The 23,922-nt window shown below is 36.7% G+C and overlaps 1 long non-coding RNA gene across 1 annotated transcript; it reads left to right on the top strand.

The window, feature by feature from the left end:
• Positions 1-296: 296 nt before the first annotated feature.
• Positions 297-16,707, top strand: LOC116492709. The gene is made up of 3 exons (XR_004253616.1): positions 297-394; positions 15,513-15,616; positions 16,614-16,707. It is a non-coding gene; the product is annotated as an uncharacterized LOC116492709 (long non-coding RNA).
• Positions 16,708-23,922: the final 7,215 nt, after the last annotated feature.

Here is a 23,922-nt window from a genome sequence, read left to right as displayed (position 1 = left end):
AACTAGATGTTTAAAAATGGAAACTGCATATTTTTGTAAATTTAACAATGGAGCAAATGTCATCATGGTTTATAACAGCGAGGATGTTCTGTGTTGAACAGAAATAAATGATCTGAATAGCTTTTTCCTGAGAAATGTCTTTGCATGCTTCACTCCCAAATGTTTTTTTCTTTCCTCTTTCTCTGAATTTCTGCTTCACCATTCCTCTGTCCCACTTCATTGCTAATTACTTCCAACATTTTCTCAGCTATTTCACTTTTTCCAGTTTTGGACCTGCCCTGACCCCTCAAGCTGCTTGTCTGCTGCTGGCTTTCTCACCTCTGCTCCTCCACAGTGATGCTCACTTGGCTTGCTCATCTAAATAACAGCTTTTACAGTTTGGAAGAAGTCTGAGGTGAGGTTTATGAGTCCTATCTGTAGCCATTTAAGGATATCATATTTAACAGATGTTTCTCTTTATGTGTAGCATACATCTTGTAACAGATTGTATTTACATTACATGTGCTGGTCCGCAGTTTCTGCTCTTTGACAGAGGAGACAGAGGAGCTCCTTAAACCTCACTGCAATTACTTGGGGTTTTCAGTGGTGTCTGAGCAGTCGGGCTTAGAAACCATCAGTCAACCGCATTTTTGCTGGCCTGAATGTTTATCATTAAATTGGTCTCAGAACTATTTTCATTGTCTGTCGTCTGACAAGGAAAACCTGATTTTAGTTTCACCAGAGCTTCTTTCATCAAGGCATCAGCTTTCATCCTCCTAATTATCCTGGACTGACTTGTACTTTGGATTTCTTTTATTTCAGCCCTCTTCCATTTAGTAACAATGTAATAATGGCATTTAGCTCCCAGCCATGTCAGGAGATTCAGCCAGCATTTTCTGTCATCGCTGCAGCTTTACAGTCTGTTTTTAAATGGCTCACTCCATTTCGGAAATCAATAACGCAAGATATATATATATGACTTTTCAATTTCTCACAAAGTGGCACTTTAATATGGCCCACAGGGCCATCAAACGACCTAGGAAAACCTACATGCATTCTCAGTCAGAGGCTTGTCTTGACCTGAAATTAGTAAATCCCTCTCCTTCTCTCTCTCAGAAATAATAAGCTCTTTCTTTGCCTGGGATGTATTTGCATACTTCCACTGACACCAAGCAAGGAAACAGGGAGAGCCTGGTTTATATTTTGCTAAGAATATTCCTCCTTATTCTTTGTGTTTGCTGCACATTGCTTTAGATCAAACTTACAGCAAACCTTTGTGAAAAGTTTTCTTGTGAAAGTATTTATATCCTCCCTCCTTCTAACAGGAAAATTCTCGTTGAGATTCTCTTCTTTTGGATAAAAATAAATGTGTTCAGGTACATGTGGTGGTATTAAATGAATTAATACTATAACAATAGCTGTTAATGAATTAACATCTCTTCAATTTCCTTAGTAAGTAACAAAATATAATTATATAAGTTGTGTTGAAAGTTTGCATCTAAATCAGATCATCAACATGCAAGCTGGGAATTAAACAAAAATTGAAGTATATGTGAAAAATATCCAGGTGACCAGGAGAGTGCTAGGCAGGAGAAGAGTAATTTCCATCCAAAACAGACATTTCTCAAAACAGAAGCATTAATGATACGCAGAGGTAAGTATCAGAGTAATTCGGAGTTTATTAGCTGCTGACAATGGAAAATGCATGGCTACTTCTGAAGTTTGTAACACACAAAAAAAAATCTACAGTGAGAGTTCAGAGAAACTTTTTTTTAGGTTAAAATTTCACCAGACAAAACTGAATAGGCCATTGTTAGTTTATAAAACACTCTTAGTTTATGTGGTCTTCCAGTCTTCCTGTTTTCCTCTATTTGTGAATATTTGTGATGTTCAGATATGTGTCTACATAATTCTGAGCAGGTATTCTCAGGAATGATGGGAAAAATCAAACCTTTTCTTCAGCCTGTTCATGAGCAACAGATGCAAATGATCTTGTTCAAGAATCCTAACAGTTTAAATATTTGCCTTAAAAATAATAATAATAGTAATAATAACAAAAAAAGGTAAATTGATCATATCTTTGTGAGCTTTTACAACAGTTACTGAGTAGATGTCAAACTCAGGCTGTTCCAGTGTAGTAAGTGTTCTTCTAAATACATTATTCAAGTACTACAAGGCATATGATGCATGTGGCACATTCACAAAAAAACAAACACATATTGTGAAAGTAAGGGAACAGAGTCTTTCAATGTTGTATTGAGTCTATAGGAAGCCTGTAAATCAAATAGAAGCACACACTTTCCACCAACACATCTGTGAACTCATGGGTTCCTCAGAAGTGATGTGACATTGGAATAATTTTTTTTGAAAATACTTTATTGATATAACTGATGCCACAGATGGCAATTAACTATTTTATTACAGGTTTCAGGCATAAATGACAGAAGCTTTTCAGCTTAGAAGCCTCTAAGGATTTAAGAATTTTACAATTGTATTTTTTAAACAAAAGAAACAAGTGCAATGAGTCTGTTTTTCTAATCCTCGACTCATGAGAGTGGAGACAGCAATGTCCACTTGATGTCTCACAGGTTGTCTGGATTTTTTCTGTATGTTTCTAGTTTTACCCAGGCAATTCTCCACCATCAAATTATGTTAGAAAATTCATTGTGAATTCAACCTTTGAGTAAACTGTTTTGTTATTATAATCTTCCTCAGGGAATTGTTCTAGGACACTTTGAGATGAACTCAAAGCCTTACTATGCATATTTTGATTCCTGTCTTTGCTGCTGTCATACTTTGTTGCATTAACTCTACAAAGTGTGGACTTTTATACATTCTCTCTTTCTCACTCTTTTTTTTTTTTTTTTTTGTCTGGCTTCGATTTAGATATTAGCTCTATAGGGCTGTACACTTCTTTGTAAAAGCACATCTAGCATAATAGGGCTCTGATTTTCTTGGCACCCTGGTGTACTAATATGTACTGTTATGACTGCTATACAGTAAAATGCTGAAATCAGCTAAAAGCCTGTCTGAGCCCACTCTAGCTTTGGGAAAGCACAGAGCTAATAAAAACAGATAAAATATGGTTCTAGGGAAGTTCTATTAAATGTGCCAGCTATTGGTACCAGGCAGTAGATAAATATCAAATATTAATATATTTATTAACTGAGAATTCAGAAAGTAATCTAATTAAAGCCCTAATAAAGAAAAATGTTTGCCAAAGAATTAATCACACCTTGCCGTATTTCACTCCATTAGTTTTGAAGTCTTCATTTTAAAGGACTGCCTCCACATCCCATTCTGGGCTCCGTTAGATGCAACTAATTGGGAGGAAACAGCTGTTGTTGTATCATTTACTATAACCAAGATTGAGATGTGGTTACAAAGCTTTTTTTTTTTTTTTTTTTTTTTTATAAATATTATCAGGACTGATACTGGTGATTCTGGAAGTCAGCAATCTCTAGTGAGCGTGTTAGGAAGTATATTCTCCCTGGTCAGAAGGCAAGGTAGGATTTCTCTGCTCACAACTCTCTGTTGGCTCTAAATCAGCCCTTGAGCTTGTTCATGTCTTAGGGTCTTCAAAGTGGCTGTAAGAGGGTGTGAAGGGAACTGGAAATAATGGTTGCAATAAAAGAAATATATTTTCCATGTTGCTTTTTTATACCTCAACTGCAAGCAGAAAGAACTTGCATGGTTGTGTCTCTGAGAACAATACAACACACAACAGGGAAACAAAATGATGAAGTTTTTCCAGCCCATCCTGTGTGAGCTAGCCATGTTTTTTTTCCAAGAGTAGATGCCAAAGTCAATTTTCCAGACCTGTTTGAGAATCCCATGTGGTGAAATATCCCTGGGGATTATTCTGTGGTACTTTATCTGATGTCCTGATGTTTAATCTTCAGTTTTATTTTTCTTACTTTTCATGAAATTACCCCAGTGTACAAAGTTAAGCATGTTATGTCATTTAATTGCTCTCTTTTTTGACTCCACATCATACAAAGTGGGGAAAAAAATATTAGCAAAGTGAAGATAACAGAGGCCTTATTTAAGATGAAACAATGCTAGTTTTTTATGCTATGAAAAAAAATTTCATTTGATATTTGTAAGGTTAATGTCACAACAGAATAATGTTGATAATAATCATATATAGAGCTTTTATAGTTTGTGGGCATAAATGTTTTGCCTTTGCATGCCTTATTTTACATAGGAGGAAAATGAGTTGTAGAGTTTGAATGAATTGTCTAAGGTTAGTGATCCTACTTCTCACAGAGTTAGGAATAAGAAGGTCCCTGCCTGTTGCCTATCCTTCTTTGCCCTAACTCTCAACTTTTGTCTTTCCTGTGTTATAAACTATTTCATATATGTTTGCATCTGTGTCAAACATAACACATACCTTGATATAAGAAGTGGTTGTACTTTTTGATTAGAAAATAAGGACAATAAAAGATAAACACCTCCAAAACCCTAAGGCAAAAAGGGGAGTAAGTAGCATTATATTAGTATGGGCTAAAGAAAAAAAAAAAAAAAAAGAAAAAAAAAAAAAGGTCATAGTAGATTGCAGAGAATACGTAAGGAATGGTATACCTTGCCAGGCTATAAAATGAAGTGGAAAGAAGCATCCATAAACTACTAAATAAAAAATGCGCTTTAAATTCTATACTAGTTTGTAGAGCTTTTAAGTTGCATACCTTTGCTCCATCCCTACACAGCATGTATTCTGCCAAAGACAGAACATTATTTAAATTTCCTCTAACCTCTCCATCCTTTAAGCATCACTGATAGGCAGTGTAACAGTAATCCTCATCTTCTGTCTCTTGCATTTTCTCTGAGTTTCTTTAGTAGCTCATATTCATGTGTTTCCAATAATGAAGGCTTTCTGCTGATAAAACTCTTGCATATTTAAATGGTGTTTTGAAGTGAATGTAGTCTGCTCTTCTAAACTTCCAGACAAGACAAGCAAAAAAGAACCCAATTTAAAGGAAAGAGCTATCAACCAGATGGGTAAAAATACAGTCTCTGTGTGCCTGAACTAAAGTGAAGAGCAGAGAGAAGTTATGAAGCAAGATCAATTAGCCTTCTAAAAGTTAATGTTGTCACTTTCCTGTCCTTTTTTTTATTTTATTTTTTTAGTTTTTTTTCCTCATGATACTTGAAAAATGTTTTTTCTTGCCTAAATAAAAGCAGGGCAGGAATCAAACTTCCTCCCAATCTCACTCACTGGCAGTTGAGAGTTCTGTCTTCAAACTGATGGAACCAAACCATCCCCAGGAGCAAGGAAACCAGGGGTATGCAAGAATGATTCATTAAGTCAAAACTTTGTGTCTACATTCAAACGTCTTCATAAAAGGTCTAATTTGATGCCATGCTGAGTAACCAATGTCCTCTTTTGTACTTAAGGAGACCATTAAATGAGATGCCTCAGTGTAGCTTACATTAAGGCAATCAATTTTCAAAAACTTTCTTCAAAAGCATTGACTGCTTTTGGTGCTGAACCACACCAAACCTCTTTGTAAACGTCACACACTATCAGGACTCTAAGAGCATATTATTGAGTCAAAGTTAATAAGAGCATTTTCTTGGAGAACCTATATCACAATTCATACCTAGCAGGAGCTAGTCCTGAATGGATTACCCTAGGCATCCAAGTGCTTCAGCGCTGTTTTGCTTTTTAGACATATTCCGTGTAGATTCCCTTTTGGAAATGCTGTGGGGAAGGGGTCTGCTCTGGGGGAACCCTCTATACTTCAGTCCTTCAGGGTGTATTTGAGATGAGACCTGGGCTCAGCACAGAAAAATCAGAATTTGTTATATGAAGCAAAATGAGAAAAGAGGGAATGAGCAACATCTTCCTCAAAGCTCATTTTTGATAGAAATATCTGGGCAATAAAGAATAAAAAATGAGTAATGAAGACCTTTTTTTTTTTTTTTTTTTTTTCTGAAAGCAGCACAAGAGACTAATATCTTTTCTACAACAGAAAAATATGGACTTTCATAAATAATCTATTGAAATTTAATTAAGCCCTTATTTGAAGTGTAGAGCTTTTTACACACCCATTTATATGAGGTAAGTACCCTGAAATCAAAGTAAGCACACCAAAATCAGCCTGCTGGCAGTGTTGTAAAACCATCATAAATGGTAGGAGAGTCAGACCAAGTGAGAAAGAAAAGCAAGGGAGAAAGCAAAATACAGACCGGCTCCAGGGATCAGGGAGAGGAAAAGAAGCTACAAAATAACACTGAAAGATGTTTTTTTCCTTTCCTGTCCCTACTGATGAACACACCAAGAAAAAGCCTCCCAAGAGACTGTCAGAGGAAGAACATATTGTGAAAACTTCACAACAGCACTTTAAAATGCATTTTATTTCATCCACATTCATCTGAGAGACTGGAAAAAGGAGATAAGAGGAGGAGAGAAAACGATATGAGGAATAAAATATTAACATATATACAAAATGTCAGAAGCACAAATAATTGAATATTTGATATTTTGACTCTTTCAAGCTTTGTGATTCCCCAAAAGCACTTCTAGATGCAAGTATTTTTGGATGAAAGAATTAAATTTGCATTAATATCTTTCCTTTCACTCACATAAGATCTTAAGGCATTTTACCAGATGGAAAGAAGGGAATCATCTATAATTACAAGGTAGCATGAAAAGGAGCTTCCCCATCTTTCACATTTTGTCTATCCTCTCACTGCTTCTCATGATCCCATTTAGAAAACAGTGCATTACCAAAAGCTCTAACTCATCTAAGAAAAATTCAGGTAAGTTGAGAGTTTCTTTGCTAGATCTCTCCTTACCAGCAAGGATTAAGCTTTTTTTTTTTTTTTTTTTTTTTTTTTTTTTTTTTTTTTTTTTTTCTGTGGCACTGGATGTGCCATCACTGCAACTGGAGTCCAGAAGTGCCATCACAACCTAAGAAAGCATTTTGTTTTCTTTTCATTCCAAAGTATTTTGAAAAATAAATAAAAAATAAATACATAATAGTGGTTAGTGCGGAAGATGACACAAGAAACCATTTCCAGAGAACATAATAGTCTAATTATTTTTTTTTTTTAATTTTGCATGTGCTGTTCATTTCTACATGCTTCTTCATGTAGAAAGCTGTGAAGCAATGAAATTCACTTTAATTTTCCACTTCTCTTGGATGCAATGACAAGCTTAGGCTGATTCAGCAGAGTAGGAATAATTTTGATACTTGCAGTTACCAGATGATGTTTAATATAGGGATTCAACCTCTCGTGGGAAATCTGCAAGTGCTTGCAGATTCATAAGTTTATCCATAAATGTTTAAGAATTTGCAAATATTAGAAGCCCATTTTCAAATGAAAAAAAAAAAAGAATTTAATTATTTTGGAAAGTTAACATGTACAGTTAACAAAAATACACCTCGTTGATAGTAAAACTGATCCACAGACACAAGAGGTTTGCTAGATATATTACCAGTTCTCCTGTTAAGAATAATGATTACATCTCTCTGCACAGCCTGCGGTATGTCTGTGCGCAGATATGCATCTCCCTCTTCCAGCACAAAAGCAGCATCAGTTTGAAGTCTCAGTGATGAAATCCTCCCCCTGCAATGCTTCCCAGGGTGGATCTCTTCTGTTAAAGCCCTCGAGCATATCCAGATTATGGTCTTGGAGAAAATCTGCCAAGCAGGGCTGCATCTGGGGGAGCCCATATTGAGCCAACACCTTGTATTCTCCCAAATTTGAGCTGCAATAGCCTGGAACCATGGGTGCTTGCAGTTCCCCTGATATGGCTAGCATGCAGAACATGAGTAAATAAAAATGCAGTGAAAGAAACAGAGAAACACCCTTGTGTGAATACACACAGGCAATTTCTTCATGGGCTGTGACGGCAAAATGTTTTGCATTCCCCCTTCTCCCTCTATTTTTATCCTGCTTGCGCCCAGCTGGACACTGTTGTTTTGACAAGGCTCGGGTGGGTGCCAGGGCGCTGCGGGATCGTGGGACGGCACCCGGCTGCTGCCTCTCCCTCCTCCCTGACTGCCCTTGCAAATGTTTCCCTGCTGTACTGGAGCTTCAGTCAGCTTTGGCCACATTGCTGTGTCACCTGTATGATAGTCCTCTGGAGCCAACAAATTAATCCAAAGCCACTCTTCTGAAAGCGGCCTGCTCACAGCTGAGAGCAGTGTGCTCCAGCAACCTGGCTAGGAACACGGCAGCACCGTGTATTGGTTGGCTTGAAGAGGAATCACAGCAGACATATTACTGTTCAGCTTCTGAAGATGCTGATGGGGAAAAAAAATGCTATTCTGGTATATAATTTCTGTTGTTGTGTAGACTACAGAAAATCAGGTCCAAACTGCAACCCCCTTGCTTTCAGCATTTAAAATACTGCCAGAGCCAAGCACTGCTGTGCTCCAAAAATCCTCCACATGCTTCAGCCTCCAGGTGACCTTTCAGTCTCCTCAGACACCTACGCTAATAACCTTAAATTCATGCAAATATATTCGACCACCTTCCCCTCATTTTGGTCATTTTAAACATTATTCGACTCTACTCATTCTTAGCATATAACGGTGTTAATGAGAACAGACCTCCACCTTGCTACTTTTTGTTTGAAAACAGCTATCTTGAAAAAGTTCTGCAAGTTGCTGGTAACAGCAGCTAGTGGGTTATATGCACATATAGTAAAAGAGAGCATCTTTAAAATGTTCAGGAACAGGGGCAGGGAGGGACAGAGAGTGTTTTGCAACTTTATATTGCTACTATAACCTATGCTTCAGGTGTGAAATTTATGCATAGCAAGATAAACGATTTACTTAAAACTATATTACAAGTCTGTGTCATGGAGAACAAAATCCCAATCTCCTGGTCTCAGTATGTTAAACACAAGGTCACCTCTCCCAACTTGTAAATACTCGTAAGCAGAATTTTTCTGTTTAATAACTTAATGTTTTGTATGCTAAAAGATTACATTTCCTATCTGTGAATTTCTGAGTCCCCGTCATAGAGTCACAGGGTAGAGCATCTTAATATGAGCAACAAGTAGCAGGCAATAGATTGGAAACTACTGCTACTTTTATCTTCTACAAGAGTTTTGTTAGGATCTGTCATCCATGCATCAGCCTATTCCCCAGTGGGAGCAGGTGGCTGTTCCTCACAAATGTGCAATAAATGATATTACAAAAAAAATACATAAATAAAAAATAAACAGCATGAGAAATTTCATGTCATCTTAAAATATACTGAGGCAGGGAGGAATATGAGATGGAAGGAACGAGTCAGTTATACCTTAAGAGTGAATAAATTAAAGCATTAACCCTCAGGGTATTTTGACAAGGGCTAAAGTTTGACTGCAACAAGAGGAAATAGGCTGCGGGATCATTATATTTTACAAAGCACAATGGTAATTCTTTTTTAGTGAACAGTGTGGCATCTCTTCGCTGGCAGTGGTGGATCAGTCTCTGGAGGCATTTCTCACTCATAACAAACCAGCATAAAATCTGGGTTAGATAACTTCATTGTGGTTGACACTTTTAGACAGCCTCTGTAGAAGAAGCTGTATGGCATCTCCCTTTTGCTGAGTTTGCAGCACATTTACATCCTTGTTTCAGATCTGAAGCCTAGTATGGGATGATTAGGTCAAGGTTAGTTGTTTGTTTAACCTTTAGGATGGGTGTTAGAACTAAAAATAAATAATTAACTTAAAGCTCCTCAAAATTAGGGCCTTATCAATGTGAGATGAAGTATACAGGATTGAAGTTGAAAGTTGTATTTTTTTTTTCTAAATTAATTAATTCCTAATCTAGGGTTTGAAACACAAGTAGTCTTAAGTAACAGGCACAGAAAACCTCTTTTCAATGCTTCCCAAGTAGTACAGAATATGGAGGACGTTTGACATAGTTTAATGCAGCAATACTGTCTTCCATATCCATTTTTGTCTTTTTATCTTTTTGTCTTCCATATCCATTAGATTTTCATATGTTTATATGGTGCTGTGATTTTGACATTTAAAAAATTAAGTGTAAACCATGACTAACACTGACTTTCCGTGTTCATCACATACAATACCGTTATAAAGAGGGCAAAAATATTTATAAAAAAATGGACAGCCATGCTGAATTACTACTTTTTTAATGTTGTTGAAATGAAGAAGGGAAAATCCTGTTTGCTCTGTCCATAGAGAGTAGGACAAAAAACAATCAGTGGGCCTAAATTGTAGAGAAGGTGATTCTGCTCAGGCATTATAGAATTCATTTGAAGGAGGAAGAGGCTATAGGGTCTTCAGTATTGTATGAAAAAGCTTGATAAACAAGCAGGGCTATTTAGCTGACCAGACCTTAGGGAGGTGCACTAGATGATTCTTGATTGCATGACATTTTCTTAAATGATGCCCTTGAACTCATTTTCTTTTTTCCATCTCCCAGCTGTAATATATGATGCCAAATTACCTCAAGGAAACTGAAAAGTTTGTAGGCAGAAAAGTCCACTCTCATCAGAAAGAGCTGGGCAATAAAAAAGGAAAACTGAAGAAAAACCGTATTTTATTTTTTTCTTTTTCGTTTTTTATTTTAAAGAGCTGGACCAAAAAAAAAAAAAAAAAAAAAAGATTTTTTTTTTTCCTTACCATTTTGCTAAGTGACCCCATGGCACTGTTTGTAAATCGTTGAAAGATTGGACTGATAACATCTGCTAAGGTTAAGATGTAGGACTTAAAATAAATATAATAGGTCAGAAATGAAAAGAAGGCATCCAATAAATAGTCGTCTATAAGCAATAAAATTTATTTTTTTTTAGACTTAAAAGGTCCTATGTGCTTTTACAATGTGTTTGAAATGCTTATTGTTTTACAATATTTGATTTCATGTATTAGTTAGAGAATTCTTGTCAATGAAGACAGTTTTGGAAATTAATTTGAAAGAAAGTAGGATGCAGATTAGACATAAGACCCTTGCAATCAATAGGCATCTTCACATTGATTTCAGGAAGTTCATGTATTATTTAAAGATATAGTTGCAAACACATCAGGAATCACTTGAGAAGGCACAGACTGAAAGCAAGGTGAAATTGCTCCTCTCTACAGGAAAGGTGCTCTCCCCTTGTGTATTGGTCATAATTTCTGCAGGTATTGCTCCTTGGAGGGATTACCAGAACACCAGAGAAAACACATATCCTTGCCCCTTAGTCTATCCCAGAATGATATGGATCTGCATTTCAGAGTTCTCACTGAAAATTAGGTTACATCTCACTTTTTTTTTTTTTTTTTTTTTTTAAAGTGAGGCAGCAATTTGAAATACCTACTGTATATTTGTATCTGCTAAGGTTTTGCCTTAAACATTGATTAATATACTTTTCCATATCCAGCACTAGTCCCATTTTCATTGTTCATGGAGAAGCAAAAACAAAAGAGAAAAGATGAATTAAATTAACATCCAAAGGAGAAACTGATCTGTTAAAAAATACTTATTGAGCAAAATGAGGTCTTTAATTTGTCAGTGTTCTACTGAAGATGCAAAGAAATGCAATTCCATTAAAACTAAACAAGAGAAAAAAAAAAAAAAAAGAAAGAAAGAAAGATCAGAGATGCAGTGAATAAGTGTTCTAGATTTCATCCATTGAAAAATAAAATCAAGTAGTTGGCTTCATATAGGAATATACAGCTTAATGGTGAATTAAGAATGCTGAGTATGGAAAATTAGTAGGTTCTTTCTGCTAAATTGTTTTAATTATTCTTGGCAAAGGCAGAATAATTCTACAAGAGTTTTTTATGATTTTTTTTAATTAATTGAAGAATTTAAATGAAGCACTTTAAACAATTGTGCACTTGATTAAATATGCACAGTTAAATTGGCAGCTGAGCACTAGAGCTGAAAACTGTGGTATTCCAACCCAGACAGCTTCCATACTTTCCTGGGCATGCAGCAATTTTAAACATGGAATACATTTGTGCACATAATTTTCACTTGAGTAACGGTTTGCTTTCACGTTTTATAGCAAAGTCTCTGATCCACTGATATCTTCTTGAAAACCCCTATACACATTACGAATGAGATTTTTCTGGAGTATCCGGTATTTACTTTGGTCTCCTCACATTCCAAATCAATCAGCTGTTGATTTTAATGGGAGCAGAATTAGGGCAACACTGTATCTCCAGAAAATGTCACCATCTTCAGAAAGGATGGATAGGCAACAGAACTTTATGGCCAGGAATGCTTTATGACTCGAAAAAAATGTCTTAGAATATGAAGCCCTATTTTTGAAGGTGTCTTGACCTTTTTCAAAATGATTCCTTGACCAGTGAACATAGTGGGATTTTGGTCACCAGATAACTAATTCAGCTTTCTTTGCAAATGACTCCCCAGCTTCATGGCTCATCATGTCTCCCATTCTGTATTTTTATTTATTTATTTATTTATTTACACAGGATATACAGCTTTATTTTTCTTGATCACCATCATAAGTATGTTGCTTTCCACTGATTTACGTGAGCATCCATGCATTTTTAGCAACTTTTCTGTCTGTGTCCACTTGGAAATCAAGGAAAGATTATGCTCTTTTTCTGGAATTACACTAGTTTTCCATTCTCCCAAAAGAATGTATGACTATGACTGGTTAACTTTAACTCAGTCCTTGTTTATTTATTTATTTATTTTAATGTCAAAATTCTCCTTTTATTAGGGGCAATACAAAATCAGATAAGAGCAATCCCTTCACTAAAGGGCCTAAAATCTAATAAATTCTTCCAATGATTTTTATCTAGCTTCAAATGGTTTTGCATTATTTAAAATAATGTTATTCAAAATCAGGAAAAAGATTTTAGAGTAGAACATCGCCCTGAAAGATGCTGCAGGGTACTGCAGGATGTAGCACTTGCAAGGAAGAGAGGAGTTTGAGATCTTAGGAAAAAAAGTTACAAAATTTTGGGTTCTGGATGCTTGAGGTTAAACAGAGCAGAAAATACAAGAAGCAGAAATAAATTTAACAGTACATGGCCTACTAATGTAAAATAGTGACAGCAAGCTTTGGCATACTGTTTTACTTCTTGAAATAGATGCTTTGCAGAAGTTTTTGTGGAATATTTTGGCTTTGCTTTACTGGTAATAAAAGTTTTAAAACTATTTAACATCCAGCACTGGAGGAGTATGTACCTTTCCATTCCACCAGTTTTATTTTCCTCTAACCATCAGTGTTAGTAGCATCCTTTTCCCACCCCCAAAATCTAAAAACCATAAAAATCACTGAGTTCTAAAAAAGAGCTTTTTGGCTTTTCTGCAGCTCTCCTGGCTGATGGTTTGCTTTCTGGTGTCTGGGCCAAACGCCTGCCGCAGTGAGCAGCCCGTGTGTGCCGCAGCATGGTGCCTGAGGCCAACCTGCTCGCCCTGCCTACTCGTCCCACTGCATTGGGGGCTCAGCTCAGACCCCTCTGAGGGCACTGGGCTCCTGCCTTTTCCCTACCACCCAAAAGGAACCAAACTAATTCCAGGAAGTGGGCCATTTTATTTATTTATTTATTTGGGGAGGAGGGAGAGTTGCTAAATTTTTAAGAGAAATGTACTTCGTTAGCTGATTATGTATGAGGTACTTTGAAACACCAAGAACTATTTAAACAAGTCAGATATCTCCAAATCTATTTATCTCCAGCTAGGGAATGAGAAGGATGCATAAAACTTAGGAGATGTGTAAAAACCTATCTGAAATGTCTTGTTCACCATTGGAGTTTTACTCCTTTTTTAACCTTAGGGCATGCAGTATTAGCTAATGGATTTTAAACTAGATATAGCTCAGTGGAGAAGGCTTTTCAATGTTATCTTCAGCAGAAAAAAAAGTAAGTTTTCAAACAGCATTTATATTCCTTGCTGAATCGGAGTCCATTTGTCTTTGATCATCATAAAGAAATATAAATCAGCTGTAGCATTCCTTTTGATTATTTACCCTTTTACACAGAACCCTTAGGCAGAAGAGATTCATGTTTGCTCTTGATTAATATGCTCTTGTGTCTCTTAAAAGCGGGTGCTGACTGTAGATGGTAGTAGCAAAGATAATAGTTTTTAATGCTGAAACAGTGGGCAAGTTGTATCACTTCCTTTTACTAGTCCCACTTCAGGAGAGATGCAGACAGGTCATAAAACTACTGGTTTTTAACCAAATGAGGTGGGAAGTTGTAGATATGAAGGTTTTATAGAGAAGTTATTATTTCAATTTTCTCATGAAAACAGCAGCAACAAAAAAAAAAAAAAAAAAAAAAAAAAAAAAAGACAAAAAATAACCCACCATAATGCCTCAATAGTGCTCATAGGCACTATTAGACCAGGAATTACTTTAAGTTAACCCACTGCACATTAATTAGAAATCTCTTGCATTAAGTTAGGCTTTTCTGGAATCTTTTTGACATATGAAAAAAGATTATTTAAAAATTCAGTTTCAGAAAAACCTACCGAAAGGGTATGTGCTCCTGCTAATTTACAAAATCCTGTAAACCCTGGATTTAAGGGAAAATCTTTCAAAATGAGAATTGCAGTACTGCATTATAAGAATGAGAAAGACTTGGGCTCCTTTATGTGTTATGTAGCTAGGTGCACAAATGCAGAAGGTCATGATGGGACGCTGAGTACAAGGAGCTGAACCAGTTTCCTAGACAGACGAGCTCTCAGGCTCTGGGTGCTGAAGGTGGGGCACTGGAGGCCACCAGACACAAGAAATATGTTCCGAAAACAGCCAATGTCCTTGCTTAAAACAAGTGAGAATGTCATTGCAAGACATTGGATTTTTTTTTTCTTTTTGTGGTTATGCAGTGGTGGGCAGAGTAACAACAGATTTGGGGAGGAACAAAGAGTAGGTGATGTGTCTGGGAGCTCGAAGACAACTCTAGTGCTACATTTCACTTCTAATACCAGCCTTGGGCATCTGGCAGGAGATCGACCATAAAACAACATTTGCTCTCATTATCATTTTTCTGTGCTCACTGTTTTACACCTTGCAGGTATACATGAATCACCAAAGCTGTGCTTATCAGGATCAACCCTCAGTATAAACTATAAAATGCCCCATAAAAAGGTTCACACTAGTGCTTTGTTCCCAAGTTGATGCTTATATTTCAATGCCTGTGGCAAAAAAATAATTCTCATAGCTTTTTCTTAATTTCAAGCATTGAATAGAATTATTCTGGATTACCTCCTCTGTTATACTTTTAACATGAAAAAAGTCATTTACCAATTTATCAGATGGTAAATGTATTTCAGATGTGCTGACCACCCTTCCTGAAATACTTGGCAGTGGCTGGGAGTTTTATATCTTTCAGCCAGTTATAACAGATGTACAGTAGAGAAGAAAATGAGTTAATGGATGATGGACGGATGGATGGATAGGCATGTACGAAGTGTTTGAATATGATTGTCATTCTGCAGTTTTATATAGATCTCCTTTATTTTAGGATAAAATATCCATAGCATTGACATAAAGGAAGAATATTTTAGGCTGTGAAATTCATTTTGCAGTTATTGCTTTGAAATCTAAAAAAAGCCCTCCTTTTTTTTTTTTATTCTTTTTTTTTTTTTCTCCACCAGGTTTGTGGTACAGGTAAATACCTATAGCTGGAATGAGGTGGATGTCTGCTTTGTTACTCTCCAAAAATATAACTCTCTACTGAACCACAGATTGGTATTGCAAGGTATAATACCAGCAGAAATAATCAATTGCTACTATTGAATTATTTTCAGTGAGATTAATGTTATAATATTTTTACCATGTTATGAAAAAAATTTGATTTTGCAAGCTTGGCTTTCAAAAAAGATCAGAGAAGAGAGCAGTGTTATATATACACTCCCAAGCCATACGCAAGGAATAAAGATGTTATTATTCTTGGCCATATTGTTCTCAATAAGGGCAATATTAGTGTATCCAGTTTTATTGAAATATTAATGTTAATAAATGTCCTGGTGTGGCTGACTGTCAAAAGTTACTCCTGAAGTGGTTAAATACTTGAGGCTGCATTACAGTGGGCAATAAAAATACTTCAAGTGCAGGAAAGATGCACTTATTCAGAAGCTTTTTATGAAGTTAATCTAGAACATTTCAGTTAAATTACTGTTTTGAATGTGAAGGGGATTAGGTAATTGATAAAGCTGAAATAAAATTAGATTTTCTCGTAAGCAAGCCCTATAACAAATCAGAGGTCTTCAGCTGGTTCTCGAGCCATTGAAATGCACATACTTCACTATATAGTAATAAATATTAGTTGCCTTTTATTTGTATGTAAAGCTCCCAAATACAATTTCAAGTATTTTTTGAGGCTACTTTTATTGAGATATTAGTAAATGTCAGGAACGTGAAATAGGCAGCTAGGATGCTGACAGGCAACTGAAAAGTGAGAAGGAGGTTTTAAAAGCATGTGTTTGGCCTGGCAGGAATGTCTTGAAAGTCAGTAGTGGATGCTCTCGTTGACTTCAGTAGAACAGAGCCAGCCTGACCATCATCTCTTCAGGAAACTGCCTCCTTGTTTATCAAAAGATTATTTGAACTATCGAATATTTGAGTCTGCAAAAACTAGTCTGGAAATCTCTAGAGAGAAAGGATTTATTATTGATGAAAACAATTACTGTACTTGGTTTTGATTATGACAAGTGAACCTCAAAACCAACATTTTTTTTTCCTTGGGATTTCTACAGAGCTGTCCTTGGTTCTCAGTTCCTGAAGGCACCTGGAAGCACCCATGGGTATGCCTGCTGTTCCATTCATAGCGAGCCTTCAAACAGACCTGAAGCCTGTGGGGATGTTTGGATACCGATGTAAATGAAGCAACATAGTGCAAATGGCACTCAAAAAAATGTCTGTCATCCCTCAGAAGGTGTAGTGCTTCAGTATTTGGAAGTGAAAGATGCTTTAAGAGTTAAAAGCAGTGCATATGTATCCAAGGATACGGTTCCTTACCTGAAATATCTGAAAATTATTCTGAGAAATCTGAAGAACCTGTTGTTTTATTTCTTCTGTCTTTTGGCAGGTAGAGGACAGGTTTGAGAACTTACTACAGTTTTTTTCTAGTGTGAGGGCCAATGACGGCCCAATCCACTGCCTGTTCATTCTCCATAAGTATGCTAAGTCATTTTATAAAACTAAACATAAAGGCTAGAAAATATTATAGGGATTTTAAGAAAGCATTTGTGAACATGACGCCATTGTTTGCCAGCTGCCAAGAGTTTTGTGGGTTGGCCGTCTGCCTCCACCAGCAGCAGGAACAAAATACGACGGGGTCAGGCAGTAATGGGGCTGCTGCCGCTTTGCAATTTCTTGGTGACAGTGATAGATTTTAAAACAAATTGGTGCTTAGGTTCCAGAGGAAAACTCCTCAGCAGATTACAGCACTATCAAGAGGGGTCAGAATCGGAGCCAAATCTGTTTGACGGTGTCTTGCCACCTCCTACCTGGTGCTGCTGCACAGTGCCTACAATGCCCAGGTGGCACTGACAGTTCTAATGCTGAAATACTGCCCCAGCTCCATCCTACACACATTTCAGGACATTTTTTTGATGCTCTTCCTGTAGATGGGAAAAAGAAGTAGAGGAATCCTATCACAGATGAAGTTGTTTGCCCTGTCCCCGCCAGCTATTCATTATATCACAGGCCAAAACCAATGAATAGGAAAATAGATATCCTGTCTCATCTGGTCAAGACCCAAATTGTCAGAAAGTTTACCTTGATGAAAAACAAACCCTCTGAGGACATCCAGTCCTGGAACACATTCACTGGCAAAAACACGGGATCTGGAGACCTTTAACTGGCAAAAGGACCCCACAGATGCTAATGGATAATTTGTGATTTAGAGATGAAAAGAGCAAGCTGTTGGAAATCTGTTTGTGGTACAGCTGGGGCACCAAGCTGAGACCTGCTTACCCACTCCCACATGTTCTTTTAAAGACTGTCCATCCATACACAGTTATCTGATACAAATATAAGTAATGAATTAGCCATCACCAAAAATCTTCCAGACCCTAACCCAAAAAGCAGAGGATATTAAAGAAGGCACCTGGGAAGCCATGGGCTAAGTGAAAATATTGACTATGCCTAGGAAAGAGGTAGCTATTTGTCTTTGGTGAAAAAATAAATCTGCCATCAATGCAAACCCAAATTGTACTATTGCCATGTTATAACAGCATAATTAGACTAGAATTACTTTTATCTCTGTAGAGAAGACAGCACTGATGGTTGCTTTACTTAGGGGTGGATATCCATACTATTGAACCATGCTACAGCAAACAGACAAACAAAAGAAAATTAAACCTTAATGCTGAGATGACCCTGAGATGGGGGCTTTGCTGGCATTGTCTGCCCCATCACTCAGCAGAGAGATCATCTGCTTGCAGGTTACCTGCACTTCCCAGTGTTCCCAGAGACCCAAAAACTGACTTCTGAGAATAAATTGCTCCCAAAGGTAGGGAGAAAACATCTTCTCTTGCACAGGTTTGAATTTAGCATTAAATAAGACAATCCTGAACTCTGTATTTTTTAACCTGCTTATGATAACTCCATCTGCTTTGCTGTGAAACTGCTGGAAGCACACAACAGAAATTACATGCTGGTTGCAAAAGGAGATGGCACCATTGAGCATCTTGTTACTGGTAAGTTGAAGTAGACTAATACTTAAAGTATCCTTGGGCTTCAGCTGCCAATCTCTTTAATCAGATCTACTGTCTTTAGCTGTCATTTTTACAAGTACTACAGGTCTAAATTAGAGGCTGGATCTCTTCACATTGTCATTAAAGAACTGTGAAAGAGCAATGGCCACGGTAGACAATGATTATTTTGACAAGGGGATCATATTATACCTCTGTACTCTCCCAGAGCAAATCATACTTGATCATTATAATTGAGAGGTGCATTTCTTCAGACTGATGACTTCTATCTTTGTAACATTTCTTTTCAGCCTAGATTATTACTTGTTTCCTTCCTTCACTGCTACTAAGCACTACACTAGCAGGTATAGAGTTTTATCCTTTGCCATCCCTATAATCTGATGTTATTTCCACAAGATAGCCTTTTGAATAAGGTATTTCAATTTCAGTGATTTGATTCCTTTACCACTATTTACATAAATGAAATAAGCCATAACAATCCAATATAGAGCGTACATGACTGCATTCACTCCCTTTGATCCCTAAACATTTGAAATGTGATTCCTTTCCTGTGACAGTACAGATACCGTCAAACTGAAACATCTCGTGGCTGAATTCAGTACAGGCCTATCACTTTTAACAACTTTCACTTGAGAAAAAATAAATAATAATAATAACCTTATTCCTTGCAAAGTGATGAGTGGAACCATTTTTGTGGCTTAAATTATTGATTGCCCTTAAGCATCTCATTTCAAACATTTTCAAAAGGGAAGCAAACAAGAATGTATTTTACAAATAAAAATTAGTTTAATGAAAATTTCCATAAGACAAATTGATTATGATTCTCGCTTGGTTTTGATTAGAAATGTTTCAAAATGATTTTGGAAACTATTTTTCTAGTCATAGTCCTGAACTCTTTATTTACTGAATTTTGTAATGTTCATATGGATGGAAACTAAAAGAGAAAGTTGATTAGAGAAAGACTGAGTCTTTCTAAAATGGAGATTTACTGAAATGGATCCTTACTTGCTAAGACTGCAGAATATATTTATATATGTGATTCACCATACGGATGTAGGAAAATGTTCAAATATTTGTGTATCAAGTTTCAGACTTTCATAAATGTTTGCTACAGCAAGTAACACTGACTGTAGAATATCTTTTTTTTTTTTGCTGTAGAAAGTAACACTGACTAGAAAATATCCAACCACACATTTGATCATTTGATTCAGGAAAACCAAAATGACAGAATGAACCAAATGAGTAAGGAGGACATTACTACCTAGATAGTAAGTCCTCAATATGAAACTGCATTCATGATATGACCTTTACTGTCATGGCCACATTTTTACAGAGCAGTTGCCAAACCTATCCATGCTGTTCTGCAAGTTTTTCAGACTTTGATATTATGTATCGTACTAAGCCTTTGCTCAGGAGACAGCATTAACATCAGCCCCTTATGGGTGCCAGCCTCTGCCACAAGCAGAGGCTATATGTTTGCTGCAGGTTCCCCAACCTGCCCTTGCTGGGAAGAGAACATTTTAAATGTTTGTGTAGGATCAGTGGTGCATCAGCACAGGGACAGCTGCTCAGTAACATTCCCAGTTAATACAGCCCAGGTTAGCAAAGCTGCAAGAGCTTCTAATGAAAAGATACATCTTAAAAGTCTGCGTTTTAACAATTCCCACTAAAAAGTGTTCTGCAGGGACACATGCTACAGCTGAAATCTCTCTGGAACAGCAGGCAGATGCCATGCTGCCTCTCTTCTGCCCCAGGACAAAGTGAGGCTGCTTCCCCACACCCCAAAAGGTATTGGTGAAATACTGCTTCAGCAGAGGAAGGACTAGCAGACCAGGACCAAAACTGTATTTCAACTGATGAGCAAATCTTAGCCATGACATAAACATGCATCTTTTAGTAAAGTTATTCATTATTAAGTTTACTCTTTTGCTTTTGTTTCCTTTCTCCCTGCAATGGAGACAATAATGGATTGTTTTTCTCAGCATAACAAAGCTGGATGAAAAGGAAGAAAATTCATAGCTGTTGCTATTTCTTTATTTATTTAGTGCGGTATGAGTACTCCATATGTTATATGCTAATTTATATAATTATTAAACACAAGACAATATAATTATCTGACATACTTCATAGAAATTGTTGCTTCTTCAGTATTTAAAAAAAAAAAAAAGTGAGTGAATGCAGGAATAACTTCTTGGCCACAGAGGTCAGGGAAGGGCACTATCAGCTGAAAATGCTGTCATTATTCATAAAGCTGCAGTTCAGCTGGTGTAAAATATGATGCACTGTCATTTAACAGGCACAGAAAAAATCATAAAAATCTGTTTTAATCATGTAATCACAGGTACCTCTGGGACAGTCTCTTTGTCCTACAGAAGAACTGCAGCTATTTTGGAAAGCACATCCACTTCATATCTTCATCCAAGGAAACAACCACAAATCAATTAGATTAGAGCAGTGACTGGGTGAAGCAGGAGTTAAGGCTGTGTGTGTCAGCATTTCTATTAAGTTGATAAGTAACTCACTGTGAAAAATCTAAACAGGAGCATAGGCGGTCTCTGCAAATAAGTTGTCTTATTATTTTCTCCAAATTTTAAATCATTGGTCATTCTGAACTCATGTCAGCTTCATTTTGCTGCTGTGTGTCTGCCAAATTCAAGAACATCCTTGTGTGGATTAATACCTGAAATACCACATGTGAATTTAATTTTTCTGCTAAGGTTTTGAAAATGAATCCTCAGTCCCTGCTGGTGGTAATGGAGGAGTTAAGGCTCCAAGCAATTTCATGGAGTGTAGGCTTTAAAAATTTATTAATAAAAAATGATCCAGCAAGTTTAGTCATTTTGGATTTCTTTAATGAAAAGATGTTTAAATATGTAAACACATAAAGTAAATATTCACCTAAAAATGATTCACTGATGTATTTTTAAAGCTTCCATGACAGGTTTTAATATAAAGTTTAAGCAAAATTGCCAGAATAAAGCTTGTGGATGTTGAATTCTTGGCTCTGTTATTCTTTTTAGAATATGTGATATGTTCAATAACAGAGATGCACCAGTAGAGAAGTCTTGTAAAATATATAAGGTCTTTAATAGGCTAAATTAACCCAGAAGGGAGAACAAGGCAAAGCTACACATACTACCAGTGAAAATCAAGAAGACTTATCAAGTCACAATGCAACTTCTTCGTTGCAGAGACTACACGTAATACCATTAGACATGCAGGTTAGAAGTGGAAACTCTGTGCCCTGAGGTAGACTTCACACAGAACATTTCTTTCAGTCACTCATCTGGAAATCAAGGTGCTCCATGGGTTCGCTTGCTTCGTCACATCACAGAGTCACAATGTGGCTGAGGTTGGAGGTACCTCTGGAGACCATCTGGTCCAAGCCCTGCTGCACAGGGGCAGCCAGAGCAGGTTGGAATTTTGATGACCACCTTCACCACAATAAATAAATAAATAAAATAAATAAATAAAATCATCGTATGTAAACAGAAACACCTGTATTTCACAGAATCATAGAATGGTTTTGTTGGAAGAGATCTCAAAGACCACCCAGTTCCAATCCCCCTGCCATGAGCAGGGACACCTCCCACTAGACCAGGTTGCCCAAAGCCCCATCCATCCTGGCCTTGAACTCTGTGCTTGTTGCCTCTTGCCCACTCACTGTGCACTACCAAGGAGAACTTTGAAGAACCCTAATTCACTCACTGAGCCTCTTCTTCCAATCCCTTAATCACCTTTGTGGCCTGTTGCTGAACTTGCTCCGGTATATCCCTTTTTCTCAAATATTGAGGACTCAAGCACTGGGATCCAGCACTCCAATTGTGTCTTACCAGTGCAGAACAGAGAGAAAGGAACATCTCCCTTGACAATGGCAGCCCAGGTTCGTTTTACTGCAAAGATACCTGGGTGGCAGCACGACCTTCTGCTGTACCAGCCGCTCGTCCCTGTTTTTTTGTTTTGTTTTGTTTTGTTTTCTTTTTGTATCTTGAAACAAGCTCTAAATATGTTTCATGATACATTTAATCTCTTTTCAAACTACAGCTATATCATAAAGCAATATTCATTCTGTTACCCAAATAACCAAGGAAAAAAATAATTCTATATATATTTTTAACAACATTTTTTTTTTAAATTATGTCTTAGTCATGGTGATCTTTGTGTCTGTGCTAAACCTAAGGATAAGAGCTGTATTTTTCAATGGCCCTGTAACACACTGAATATTATTACCAAGAACAATTTATTTATTTATTTATTTAGACAAAACTGTTTTTTAAAATGCTACTAAAAACTGTGGATACATGTTGAAAAATAAAAATGTATTTGTTTGGCTTTCATTCTACCCTGTAGAATATTGATAATATTTTATCTAAGATAGTTATAATAGTTATATATCTATATATATTTTTTTTCTAGGAAGTCACATTATAATCACATTAAGACACTTCAGGGTGTCTACCCTAACAATAGCATGTCCTGCTGTGTCTTATTACTTAAATGTGCTTGCAATTTGCTCTCCCTGCTGACTATTCATTTGTCTTTTCTAGGCACAGATTGATAGCAACTTTTATCAAGTTGTATTTATTTCAGTAGGAAGAGTGTTGGTCAATAACATATGAGCTGAAGCAATCAACTCAATTTTCTAATGATACCATTATTCCAGAAAACCTGATGAGGTGTATTTATTTGTACTGTACCTTACAATCAAGTACTCAATCCATACAGATAGTTAGTGAGAAAATAACCCAATGATCATTGTTTCCACATTTAGAAAGACCAGTTACCCTGTAGATACATTTTAGCAATCCAGGCAATTTCACATAAATCTAGATTCACAGACACTTCCTTTCCATCCTCAGAAAAACAGACATTTCCAGTTTGGCTGTTCTGAGACTGTTGTAAGACACTTTAACTTGTTAGGAAAAGGGATTTGGGAAGCATAAGATAGGATGAGTAGAGACCAAGTGCTTATTTCTGTGGTGGCCCTGTATCATGAATACACATGGAAGTCTTCATGTGAAGAGAAGGATTTAACATTCCTTCAGTGGAATTCAAGATCATGGAATCTATGTTTTTCACTGAAAAGATATATGGAAAAGCAATCTCTAGACTCAAAAGCACTCAAGACACGTTTTTGTCAACTTTTTAGTACTGAAATGAAACTATTGTAAGTAGTTTACTTACAGGAATTCACACGAAGGCAGTAAGTAGCCAAACATGGTAAAGTGTGAAGACGTGGTCTCAGAAGTACTTTGAGGCTGCTTTTGGATACTTTCATTTACCCAAATTCCTCAGTAGGCAAAAGCCCCTGAGTCATGTTTGACATCCCTTCTCAGTGGGAGTCTCT

Source organism: Aythya fuligula, chromosome 9 (genome assembly GCF_009819795.1).
Source record: "Aythya fuligula isolate bAytFul2 chromosome 9, bAytFul2.pri, whole genome shotgun sequence".
NCBI lineage: Eukaryota > Metazoa > Chordata > Aves > Anseriformes > Anatidae > Aythya > Aythya fuligula.
The sequence above is the reverse complement of the archived record's forward strand: the minus strand, read 5'-3'. Positions and strand labels throughout refer to the sequence as shown.